The sequence below is a fragment of the Bufo gargarizans genome, chromosome 4, assembly GCF_014858855.1.
Source record: "Bufo gargarizans isolate SCDJY-AF-19 chromosome 4, ASM1485885v1, whole genome shotgun sequence".
NCBI lineage: Eukaryota > Metazoa > Chordata > Amphibia > Anura > Bufonidae > Bufo > Bufo gargarizans.
This window is the reverse complement of record NC_058083.1, coordinates 318,394,198-318,407,705: the sequence shown is the minus strand read 5'-3', so window position 1 is coordinate 318,407,705 and position 13,508 is coordinate 318,394,198. Positions and strand designations below refer to the sequence as shown.

The 13,508-nt window shown below is 48.5% G+C and overlaps 1 protein-coding gene across 1 annotated transcript in view; it reads left to right on the top strand.

Annotated features, from left to right (window-relative positions):
• Positions 1-1,602: 1,602 nt before the first annotated feature.
• LOC122936134 (pantetheinase-like) overlaps positions 1,603-13,508 on the top strand; it is a 97,469-nt gene continuing 85,563 nt past the window's right edge. Inside the window, exon 1 of the mRNA XM_044292167.1 lies at positions 1,603-1,719. The gene's annotated coding sequence lies outside the window, so the exon portion shown is untranslated. The remainder of the gene's footprint in view (positions 1,720-13,508) is intronic.

Here is a 13,508-nt window from a genome sequence, read left to right as displayed (position 1 = left end):
TGCGATTGGTCCAATCACATCGATCACAAAGCCCGGACAGCTCCCCTCCTCCTCCAGTGATTTTTCCACCATTCTCTCCCCCTATGGCCGCGCTGCATACAGAGCATGTGCAGCTCTGTATCAGACGGCCGTGAAGACAAAAGAATCGCGCATGCTCGCAGCGTGCGCACTCTCGTTCGAATGACTGGGTGAAAAGTAAGTCGAGGCCGTATCTATGGGTTGCCAAGTGTAAACAATGGGTTAGGAGGGATGGCAAGTTATCTTAATGGGTGTATTATAAATAATAGAAGATATTTAGAAAAATGAAGTATGGCACCAGTGTAAACTTTTGAAACATGATCATCAAGATGGGACTACCCCTTTAAGGGCTCATGCACACGGATGTATTTTCTTTCCATGACTGTTCCTTTTTTTTGCAGACCGTATATGGAACCATTCACTTCAATGGGTCTGCAAAAAAAAAACTGAAGTTACTCTGTGCGCATTACGGACAAGGATAGGACTGTTCTATTATGGGCCAGCTGTTCCGTTCTGCAAAATACAGAATGCACACTGATGTCATCCGTATTTTTTGCGGATCAATTTTTGGGGGACCGCCTTAATACTTATAGATGTTATTGTATTCTGGTAATTTTACCAAACAATCCTGTTTTACCAATCAATCAATAAATCAGATATAATCAATCACATATGTATGACATGTTGACCAATAAACAAGTTAGACTACAACGAACAATCCTCTTATTTGGAAGACAGGAATGGTTTATGCTGAATGTCAGACTGCACACTGTGTGAACGTGTATGAAGCCAGAACATGGAGTACCTCTTTAAATAGGTCACTCGACCGGTCATTGCTGTTCAACTGCTTGCTAGCTCGTTTTCACTCAAGGACACATAGCTTAATAGCAGCGACAAGTCCTGACACAGTTATCTTTGTACTGTATATATTTTTGTATAACAGAAGTATATACCTGTCCCTGACTGAAAGAGCAAGGGAAGAATTTATCATAGACTAGCGTTTCCAGCTGGTCTATGATATCCTGTCAGCTGCCAGAGGCTGCGCCTAATGTATGTTGAGATGCACTTCATACTAGAAGTCTGACATAAATGAAGATAAATATGCCAGGTCTGCCAGGGATGCGCTCGTGCTCACCTGCAGAGGCTTACAAAAATTCCACCAGTGTCTAAGAAAGTAGGCATATGGGGCAACACGCAAAGGGACCTCCACGTTGGTTTATCCTGGGTATTTTGTGTATTCAAAATAGCTGATACATTTGCATTACAACTATGATTCCTTATTCAAATAAGTAATTTTCATGAACACATAGTTCTATATATAGATTGCAGTCATTGTTTGGAACAAGTACTCTGCCCTTAAAGGGGTTGTCCGAGTTATATGTACTTATGGTAATGTGGCTTATAACTTAATTAAAAATACTTTTGTAATTTACTGTCTTCATTTATTATGCAGTGTTCCTGCAGGGCCAATGCGGGTCACGTGATCCCCAACGTCATTCATTAGGCTCCTGTGCTGACATTTCAAGTACAGGCTTATCTCTGCCCTAGGGAGTGGCCTGTGTCTGTACATGAAACGTCAAAGCCTGTGGCCCACCCCCCTCTCTCTGCTCTGGCTGCCGGCAGGCTCCTGTGAAAACAGCAGCACATTAAGACACAGGCGATCGGACCCCAAAGCCACTCGACAAGACCATACACACACAAGTAAATCCGTGCCCATGATTGAATATATGTATCTATAGCTGACAAATCTCTCATATATATATATATATATATATATATATATATATATGTGTGTATAGTTCATCAATATATGTATACAGATCAGTAAATATATATATATATATATATATAGTTCATCGATATATGCATATAGAGATATAGATCAGTAACTATATATCTCTATATCTATAAATATGTATACCTTTATTTAGATGACATTTGTTATTATATGATATTACAATGATAATGTTTGAAAGGGCTACTTCATCTCTGAAGTATAGGTAAAAAAAAAATTCTCAATACTTTATTTTTGATGACTAAATTAAAAAAAACTGTGGTTGTCATAGTGATATAGTTACCTATGGAAACTACTGTTAATGTTGTCAAATAAGATAAGAATCCCGGTTCGCCTGCATTATATGTTACTTTTAGGAGCTCATTCACATGACCATATGGTCACCGTTCCTGCAAATATCGGTATGCAATAGACACCGACACCATCTGTTTGAATCCCTTTTCACGGATACAGACCCATTGACTTGGTTTGCTGATCCACAAAATATGCCAAAAGATAAGACATACCATATGTTTTGCCATATCTTGTACATCACGGAAGCAATCAAGTCATTGCGTCTTCATCCATGACATGCAGTTCACATGTATGGTGACCGTGTTTTGCAGACCACTACTTGGGATACGAAATACGGGCGCCACAGCCATACCTTTGTGTGAATGGGCCCATAAGATGGGCTCACATCACAAGTTTGTCATCCGTTTAACCCCTTCCAGGCCAGAGCCGTACATGTAAGGCACAGCAGGATGTAAAATGCCGTCCAGTGCAGTAGGGCGCTGTGAACGAGTGGTTGCAGGAGCTGTGCCCACTTGATCCGCGGTAGCTGACGTAACAAAATGTATTCCTATTGTAAAAAATATTTTTAAAAATGGTCACGTCTGTAACAACCAACTGTTTAAAAATATCACATGGTGTACCTCATCAGGTGAACTTCCGTCTGATCCGTTCGATTTGGAAGCAAATATAGCAAGATACTGAGTATTACACTCAGTTTATAGGACAGGAGAAGTGGTGCTGTGCAGTGTCCATATATACAGAATAAGAGCAGATACTGAGAATTACACCCAGTATATAGGACAGGAGCAGTGGTACTGTGCAGTGTCCATATATACAGAATAAGAGCAGATACTGAGAATTACACCCAGTATATAGGACAGGAGAAGTGGTACTGTGCAGTGTCCAAATATACAGAATAAGAGCAGATACTGAGAATTACACAGTACAGACCAAAAGGTTGGACACACCTCATTCAAAGAGTTTTCTTTATTTTCATGACTATGAAAATTGTAGATTCACACTGAAGGCATCAAAACTATGAATTAACACATGTGGAATTATATACATAACAAAAAAGTGTGAAACAACTGAAAATATGTCATATTCTAGGTTCTTCAAAGTAGCCACCTTTTGCTTTGATTACTGCTTTGCACACTCTTGGCATTCTCTTGATGAGCTTCAAGAGGTAGTCACCTGAAATGGTCTTCAAACAGTCTTGAAGGAGTTCCCAGAGATGCTTAGCACTTGTTGGCCCTTTTGCCTTCACTCTGCGGTCCAACTCACCCCAAACCATCTCGATTGGGTTCAGGTCCGGTGACTGTGGAGGCCAGGTCATCTGGTGCAGCACCCCATCACTCTCCTCCATGGTCAAATAGCCCTTACACAGCCTGGAGGTGTGTTTGGGGTCATTGTCCTGTTGAAAAATAAATGATGGTCCAACTATACGCAAACCGGATGGAATAGCATGCCGCTGCAAGATGCTGTGGTAGCCATACTGGTTCAGTATGCCTTCAATTTTGAATAAATCCCCAACAGTGTCACCAGCAAAGCACCCCCACACCATCACAACTCCTCCTCCATGCTTCACGGTGGGAACCAGGCATGTAGAGTCCATCCGTTCACCATTTCTGCGTTGCACAAAGACACGGTGGTTGGAACCAAAGATATCAAATTTGGACTCATCAGACCAAAGCACAGATTTCCACTGGTCTAATGTCCATTCCTTGTGTTCTTTAGCCCAAACAAGTCTCTTCTGCTTGTTGCCTGTCCTTAGCAGTGGTTTCCTAGCAGATATTCTACCATGAAGGCCTGATTCACACAGTCTCCTCTTAACAGTTGTTCTAGAGATGTGTCTGCTGCTAGAACTCTGTGTGGCATTGACCTGGTCTCTAATCTGAGCTGCTGTTAACCTGCGATTTCTGAAGGCTGGTGACTCGGATGAACTTATCCTCCGCAGCAGAGGTGACTCTTGGTCTTCCTTTCCTGGGGCGGTCCGCATGTGAGCCAGTTTCTTTGTAGCGCTTGATGGTTTTTGTGACTGCACTTGGGGACACTTTCAAAGTTTTCCCAATTTTTCGGACTGACTGACCTTCATTTCTTAACGTAATGATGGCCACTCGTTTTTCTTTACTTAGCTGCTTTTTTCTTGCCATAATACAAATTCTAACAGTCTATTCAGTAGGACTATCAGCTGTGTATCCACCTGACTTCTCCACAAGGCAACTGATGGTCCCAACCCCATTTATAAGGCAAGAAATCCCACTTATTAAACCTGACAGGGCACACCTGTGAAGTAAAAACCATTTCAGGTGACTACCTCTTGAAGCTCATCAAGAGAATGCCAAGAGTGTGCAAAGCAGTAATCAAAGCAAAAGGTGGCTACTTTGAAGAACCTAGAATATGATATATTTTCAGTTGTTTCACACTTTTTTGTTATGTATATAATTCCACATGTGTTAATTCATAGTTTTGATGCCTTCAGTGTGAATCTACAATTTTCATAGTCATGAAAATAAAGAAAACTCTTTGAATGAGAAGGTGTGTCCAAACTTTTGGTCTGTACTGTATATATATATATATATATATATATATCCATTTTTTGTATATTTTTTTTTTGGTATACACACACATATATGAGAAAAAACAAACCTATACTAACCCTACTAATCTATCTATCCCATCACCTTCACCCAGGGCCAACCTCCGCCTCTTGTCCCTCAATTAGGCCTGCCCTTCCTCCACCACCCACACCCAGCCCCTCGCCTCATGTCCTCCTATGTCTGCATAGTCCAGGGCTGGATGCAGGCCTCCCCACACGAAAAAAATATGAACCCCCCCCCACCCCATCCCATCCAACCTAACTACACCCCACTTACCCTATCATACAATATATACATCTTATAACAACCATATCAATCTATACAAACCAATATTAAAATCCACCCGAAGGCCCAAGTTCAGTCATTAGCAAACCTTTCTTCAAAAATTAATCATCTTAAATACAAAACAAAAACCTAATGTGAAAGCCTCAGCCCAACACCAGGAAAAGTGCTACTGAGGCTAAGGCACATTAAAGGTGAAGCCTCTCCAGAGGTAAGAGACCCCATCCGTACCCACCTTCTCGCACTCAAGAGAGCGAACCTTCGCCAGGTCTCCTAGAATGTTCCTACAAACCTCTTCCACAGGGAGGACTTTCTGCTGGGTTGAAACTAAACACTGTGCGTTCCATGTGAAGTACCTGACCACTATGCTAACTACAAAAGCTGTGCATGGGTCCCTTCTTCCCAAACCTTTGAATGCTCCATAAGCCCATTCCGCATAGGAGAGGTTGGCTAGCCTAGGCCAGCCAATGGATGCGCCCACCCGTTTGTATACCTCTGTATTAAAGGGACACTGAAGCAGGAAGTGCTCCATACTTTCCAGTATGTCGCCACACTCCTCCCGGGGACAACCCCTTTCATCAGAGTTCCTATACCTCAAGTTGCCCCTTTCATATAGCTTCCCATGAAAGCAGCGCCAAGCCAAGTCCCAAAACTTCAAGGGGATCCTTCCCAAATTTAACAACTGTAACCCCTTGTCTAGATCCCGGCTTGGGCAATCCTTAAGGGCCAGGGGCTTTTGGAAGTGGGTCAACAAGACCCTCTCGTCAAGGGATCTCCTTGACTGGGCCTTGATTTCCCTCACTCCCAAACCCCACCGGCGGATCACCTTCAGAATCGGGGTGACATAAGCCGGAAGATATCCGTGAGGTGCACGCAAATCCTTCACTTGCCCTCCTGTCTCCTACTCCTGGAAGAAAGGCCGAAATCAACCCCTGCAAGAGACTACCCACGGAGGAGCCCTCTCTTTACAGAGGTTTGCCAGGTTGATCTTAACAAAGGTGTTCACAAGGAACACCACTGGGTTGACCATACCCAACCCCCCTAATCTCCTCGTACGGTATGTCACCTCTCTCTTGGCTAGGTTCAGCCAATTCCACCATAACAGTTGAAAGAACAGACTGTAAACCCGAGTCCAGAGAGGTTCTGGAAAGACACATACACTGGCCAAATAGATAAGCAAAGGGAGAAGTTAAGTCTTGATCAGGTTCACCCTTTCCCTGAGGGTCAAAGACCAACCCTTCCACTGGTCAACCTTCTGAGCGGCGATCGTGAGTCTGCTGTCCCAATTTTGGGTGGGATAATCCCCATGGCCGAATTGAACGCCTAGGACTTTGGCTGACGACTGGGGCTCTGGGAGGGTGTCCGGGAGACCGAAAGATGGATCACCCCCTCCCAGCCAGAGACTCTCACACTTATCCCGGTTAATCACGGACCCGGAGACTTCCGAGTAGCGTTCTACCTCCGACATCACGTATTCCGCCTCCCCTCCCGAGGACACGAAAACAGTGACATCATCGGCATACGCCACCACCCTCAGAGTGGCTTCTGGCTCCTCCAGACTCATCCTGACTCCCGCTAACGGTCCTCGATCAATCCTCCTAATAAAAGAATCAATCGCAAACACGTATAAGAGCGGGCTCAATGGGCAACCCTGGCGGACTCCAGACCCGACTTCAAAAGGGCTGCCAGACCAACCGTTCACCAGCGGGAAACTCTCTGCCAATCGACAAACCACCAATCGACAAACTTTAACCAATCGACAAACCCCCCCAGCAGGCCATATTTCAGAAGGACTGCCCAGAGGTACTCGTGGTTAACCCGATCAAAAGCCTTTGCCTGATCTAAAGCCAGCATGTACCCCTTCCAGTTACCCGCCCTACTCTGCTCCACTGCCTCTCGGACACTGAGCACAGCACTAAACGTGCTTTAGCCTGGAACTGAGCAATGTTGGGTCTCCGAAAGGAGCCGGGGCGCAAACTACACGAACCGATTAAACAGTATCTTGGCCAGGATCTTTCTGTCCTTATTTAGAAGCGCTATGGGACACCAATTTTCAATACGGCTTGGATCTTTACCCTTTGATATAAGGATCAGAGCTGACCTCCTCATTGACTTCGGCAGAGCACCCGAGGAAAGGCACTCATTGAATACCTTAGTCAAGAGGGGAACCAAGGAGTCCTTAAAGGTCTTATAAAACTCGGATGTTAAGCCATCCGGGCCTGGCGACTTCTTTAGGGCAAGCACTTTGATCGCCAGGCTGACTTCCTCTTCTCTGATTTCTTCTATCAAAACGCCAAGAGAGTGGTCTACTCTTGACTCAGGGATGGTTTCAGACAGGAAAGCCGAAATCCTGTCCCGATTCAGATCCTTCTTCCTCAAGAGGCACGAGTAGAAGGACTTGACGATTTCCAAGATCCCTGATCTGGACCTATCCAGAGATCCCGTACCATCGACCAGTCCCGTCACCAACTTTCAGTTTCTGTAAGGGTCAGACGAGCGGTACTTCCCGAAATCCCTCTCAAAAACCAAAGATGCGTGCCTATCGTACTGGCACCTCTTAAGCAAAGATTTCACCCTGGAGATATCCTCTTGGCTACCTCCAGTCAAGACCAGTTGTTCGAGTTTCCTCCTCAGACCCTGATACAAGCGGTACTTGTCCAGGGACCTGAGGCTCGAGAGCTGGCGGAAGAATTTTCCACCCGATCTTTGAATATCTCCCACCACTCAGACTTAGTGTCACAAAGATCCAGCAACTCTACCTGATTCTGAAGGAAGTCCTTAAAGGATTGTCTCACCTCTGCTTCCTCCAGGAGGGGCGAATTTAGCTTCCAATAGCCTCTTCCCATTTGGGGGGATTCTGCAACATTCAAAGAGAACATAATTAGACAGTGATCAGAGAATTCCACCTCTACCACCTCTAAAGGTGAAAAAGTAGTCTCCTCCTTTAAATAAAACCTGTCTATTCTAGACCTAATCTGACTACCTCTATAATAAGTGAAACCACCATGGCCTGGGGTGTGCCTAATGTGGACAGCCACCAGGCGAGCCTCGCTAGCTATGCTATTCAGGGATACACTATCATAAGCCAGCCGGTTTCTGGCGCCTCCCCGGTCTTGGGACCTTGTGACTGTATTAAAGTCCCCGCCAAAGACCACCTGCCGACTCCTAAAAAGGAAAGGTTTGATCCTCATAAAGAGACACTTCCGATCCCACCTGGTTTGGGGACCATAGATGTTTATCAGGCAAAACTCTTGACCCTTCATGAGGACATCTAAAATCAAACACCTCCCCATTTCTAACTCAATCACTTGTCAGCTTTCTACTGGTGCGGTAAAAAGAACTGCCACTCCGCTGTACGGCTCAGCCGCAAGAGACCAATATGATGGACCACACCTCCACTCCTTTTTTGCTTTATACACAGCCGCCAAATCTGGCAGCCTGGTCTCTTGCAAAAATAAAATGTCAGCTTCAACCCGGCTGAGAAAATCAAAGGCTGCAAACCTAGCCACATCCGATTTAATACTGGCGACATTAATGGTCGCCAGCGTCAACGGAGAGAGTGCAGCAATATAGAGTGATTAAGTTAGACGGCCTTCTTCCTTCCCTTCCCCTTCTTGTTCTTCTTCTTACCCCTCTTGGGGCTACCACCTAAGGTGGCACGATCTCTTTTGAGATAGACAGTGGTGTCCATCTCATTAGTCACCACCGCCTCCTCCTTCGCACCACCCTTGTCATTCCCATTCCCAGTGTCTGGACCCGCCCCACCTCCCGAGGACCTTGCATCCTCACCGGAGGGAGGCGCGGGCCCTTCCAGAGGCTCCTTCTCTTGCCCCTTCGGCTCCCCACCTTCAACCTCCTCCCCAGAAGAAGAGGAGGCGGAGATCTCATCCAAGGTGAGGTACCGGTTGGAAAGATCCAGGGGAAGAGAGTCAGGATTAGAGAGGTCCAGGGGGGAGCTGGCTTTGCCTTCCACAGCACTCTAGTCAGGCTAGATCTTTTTTTGGTCAGACGGTTCCTTCTTGTTCTTTTAAGACTCTGTCTCACTCTCCTCTGTTGCACTCTCGTAGCAAGAGGAAAGAGTCACCTCAGAACGGTCTAGTCTCCTGAGTTCCTCATTCACCTCGATATCCCCCAGGGTCTCAGCTCTAGGAGAGGCATTCTCTTGGGAGGCCCCAGGACAGAGTTCCACCTGCCCCCTCTCCATTTGACGCCTCTCCCTCCATCTCTGCTGGAATGGGCTGTCTTTTCTCTTCATCGACCCCACTGCCCTGTCGCCTTTGCCAGCACTCGCCTCGGCAGTGGGGGCCTCCCCGGCTCGCCTCTGTGCGTGCACGAGCCACGTTGGCGACAGAGCGAGGGAAACGAACTGAACGGGTGCCCTAGCTCACCACACAGGTTGCATCTAATCTGCCGACAAGATGCAGCTAGATGGCCTTCACCCCCGCACAACGCGCACCTCTGCACTTGGCAGCTGGCGCTGAAGTGCAAAGGGCTGCCGCACTTGTAACTCAGCTTAGGCTGCCCCCTGTAGAACACCATGATCCTATCCCGACCAAGGAAAGTAGATGACGGTATGTGGGAAACCGACCCCCCTGAATGTTTCAACTTAATCAGAAACGTCCAGGCACCCAACCAGATGCCAAACTCATCCAGGTTCTTGCTAGGAAGACCCTGGACGTCCCTGTACCTGCTCAACCAGGTCAAGATGTCAACACAAGAAAGTAACTCATTATGGGTAAGAACGGTCACTTTCTTGACCTCATTCTGGCGGGTTATCGCTTGCACAAAAAAAACCCTGCCAGTCCGGCTGGTCTTTTGCCAGTTCATACCCAGACCAGAAAAGTTCAAGACCCTCTGGCCGGGCAAAACTGACATCAAACTCCCGGGTGCCATGCGGCTGTATCAGGGCAAAGATGTCACATGCCCTGATGCCCATCTGAAAGAGAAGCTCTGCCACCCTCTTCCTGGTAGGGCACGCTTCATTGCCTCTCCATTTCAGACAGACAACATTCCGTCTGGTTGACCCGGGGCCGGTTGTGGGTGAGGACCAGGTGGTCTTGCCCCCGCCTTGCTCTCGGAAGGCACGCAGGCCATGCCTGTCTATCCAGAAGGATAGATCCACCTGCTGCCCCCCTACTGTAATTGAATTCTCCCCTCTCCTAAGAGCCTCTAGAAGTTGCTGCTGCAAGTTACCGTCACCAGACATTGGTAATGGGGAGGACAATGGGGACCGCCCCTCCTCCCCTGCGCCGGCGACCACACCAGCATAACTTCTGCCAGGCGTAACCGACGCAGGAGGGGCAGCCGGACCGGGCCCACCCCCGCCCCCCCAGACCTATCTACAGCAGGTGTCACTCCTGACCCCTCTGATGGGGCTACATCCTGACCTCCAACATTCACCCCTCCATCAGGGCCTGGGGCAACACCACTAACATAAACTGTATTTACACAAGTGACCACTTCTTCAGTGGCCACTACCGCACTCTCCCCTCCCCCCACACACACTGCTGGGCCAGAGGGGACAGAGGTCACTATTCCTTTTGTCCAGCATTTCCTTGCTGGACACATTTTTAACAGTGTTTCCTGATTTTTCGGGCCGGCGGGCTGTAGAACTACTGGTCCCAGCCACGCCGGCCTTATCCACTTGATGGACAGTGCAGGAGGGAGGGGCGGTGTGCACCACACTCGCATCAGGACCGCCCCCTCTCTCTCTGCCTACACACACACTGCTTTGAGCTCCTTTGTGAATATCTGAAGCCCCACCCCCTCTACCCCTGACCACTCCCACTGCGCCTCCACTCCCCTCCACCACAACAATACCAGCGGAAGAGACTGAAGTGGAGCAGACCGGGGCAGAGGAGACTGGAACCCCGGCAAGGACTTGGGTATATAAATTGGGAGAGGCAGAGGCAGCCACCTCGCACCCTCCCCCTGAAACTCCGGATCGGGACACCGCTGTACCTGCGGCCGCACCCCCACCACCCACAGCCACCCTCACCACCGACGCCCCCCCCCCGCCATGCCAAAACTGGCAGGGGGGACTGCAGGGCGCTCGGGAGCAGCGAAGCAGACCCCAGGACAGGGATCCCGGCAACAACCTCTGCAAGGGGGGCAGTGGCAGCCACATCGCCCCGCCACACCTCCACCCAGCACTTGTCCAGTGCCCCAGCAGAGGCGGGCGGAGCCACTCGACCACCAACCATGTCCCCCTCACCACCCGCCCCGGGAGCCTTCCTGTCTGACCCCTCCTGCTTTTCCTCACCGCCCCTGTTACCGCAAACAGGGACGGCGCCCTGCGCCATCTTTGCCACGTCTTTCTCCCCACTCCTACGCACCGGTCCCACAGCAGAGACCAGGCCGGGGAGGATGGTGGGGTTTGTGCCCTTAGCTGGCTTTTCAGCTGGCCCAGGGCACGCAGGGTGGGTCACATAGATATACCTCACCTCTGGCTTTGTCTTTCTCCTCTTTCCTATTGGTTCATCTTCAGGTAATTCATTACCAAAGCAAATGTCTTCACAAATTTTGAGGGACTCCAGGTGGCGAATTTCGGCCATAAGCTGCCCCCGAACTCCGCTGCTCTCACTGTAGTCTATTTCCTCATCGGAACTAGTGGGGGGCAGGCATACCTGCTCTGCGGTGATACCAGTTTCCGCAGGTTGCCCCCCAATGTCCGACTCTTCCTCCTCACTAGAGGAGTCATCTTCTTGCTGTTTTTGGTTTCCAGCCATTTCATTGAATCTTTCGTCATTCATGAGCTTTTCCTTAAAGGGACCACTGTTTTCCAAAATGTCCGCCCTTCTTTCTTGCAGCTCTTTAATAATTTCTTTTAAGCCTTTTATTTTTTTTTTATATTTCTATATTTCTGGCCTGTTTTTTTCTTGCCGCTTTATCCACCTTCCCCCTCTCAAGCTTTAGGTTCTCCCTCACCTTCTTGAGGGTCCTATTCGCTTCCTCGTACTCCCGGGGGTAGGCCGTGATCCGGGAGCTGTAAACGGTGATTAGTTCCTGGGGCTTCAGGCTGCCCCAGTCAGCCTGAACCGAGCCCGGCCCACCCCCAGGAGCACTCTGCGTACCTCTTGGAGGGCTACTGTCTGCCCTCCTGGAACCGCCGGCGATGGACACGGCTTCACCTCCGGGGGCTGCAGGGGCCGCTGTACCACGACTCCTGCTGGATCTTCTGACCCCCGGGGCGGAAGATGGAACTGAGGCCGGTAGCTCACCTCCCCTACCTCCTGCCGGCCTACCCCGGGAAGCAAGATCCTGGGTCTTCAGTCGCTTCATAGCCCAGGACCCTACCAACTCCCTTGGGGAGAGGCAGGGCCTGGGCTGGGAGAGATGGAAAAATCCCTGGAAGTCTGTTAGCAATTAGCAGGAGCTCCTCCAGACACAACCACACCTGTCGACTGGCTCCTGCACACTGAGGATTACACCCAGTATACAGGACAGCAGAAGCGGTACTGTGCAGTGTCCATATATACAGAATAAGGGCAGATACTGAGGATTACACCCAGTATACAGGACAGGGGAAATAGTACTGTGCAGTGTCCATATATACACAATAAGAGCAGATAATGAGAATTACACCCAGTATACAGAACAGGAGAAGTGGTACTGTGCAGTGTCCATATATACAGAATAAGGGCAGAAAATAGGAATTACACCCAGTATACAGAACAGGAGAAGTGGTACTATGCAGTGTCCATATATACAGAACAAGAACAGATACTGAGAATTACATCCAATATACAGGACCGGAGACAGGGGAGGGCTGGCAGCCTTAGTCCTGGGGGGAAAATCCAGTCAAGTGGCCCATTTTAGCCCCGTCCATTATTAAAAGCCCCTCCTACATATAATAGGCCACTCCCAACAAACACTGTACAGCTGACATTCTATGGTTGAGGCCTGTCTCTACACATCATACGGAAAGGGGAGGCCTGTTCTGGCTGCACTGCCTGCTTCACATTATACAATAAACAGCAGGCTACAGCCAGGAAGCTCCTCCGCTCTTCTCCCTCCCCAGATCCTGCTCAAGGCCTGTGTTTCCCCCCACCATCTGTTACCCGCCCGTGGCCTGCTGCCCCCTTTGGCCGTCCTCACCCAGCTCTGAATCCTCCTTCTACAAATGGCAGGGGGAGGAGCCGGAGCATCTCCTCTCCTACATAGCGCCACATACCTCTTGCTTCCAGATGATGTCACCTTTGTTGTAGACATTCTCTTTCCTCATCTTCTCCATTCAGACCAGACTGCCATGATGATTTTTCAGCCATCTCCAGTCTCTGCAGAGATTGACAAAAAGACATTAGTTTCCCACATTTCCATCATCTTCACATCTTCTGAACACCCTTTCCTGCCACCCCCAATACTATACTGCAGAAACAATTCTTGGCACACAGTGCTCTAAAAAATAACTGCGCCCAGACACTAATAGTATAAAGATAATGTCCGCCAAAAATAATTGTGCTAAGCTGATACTATGCCAGGGTGCCCCCCAAAGTAACAGTGCTCCCCAAAATCCCACCAATAGAAATAATTCTCTGCTA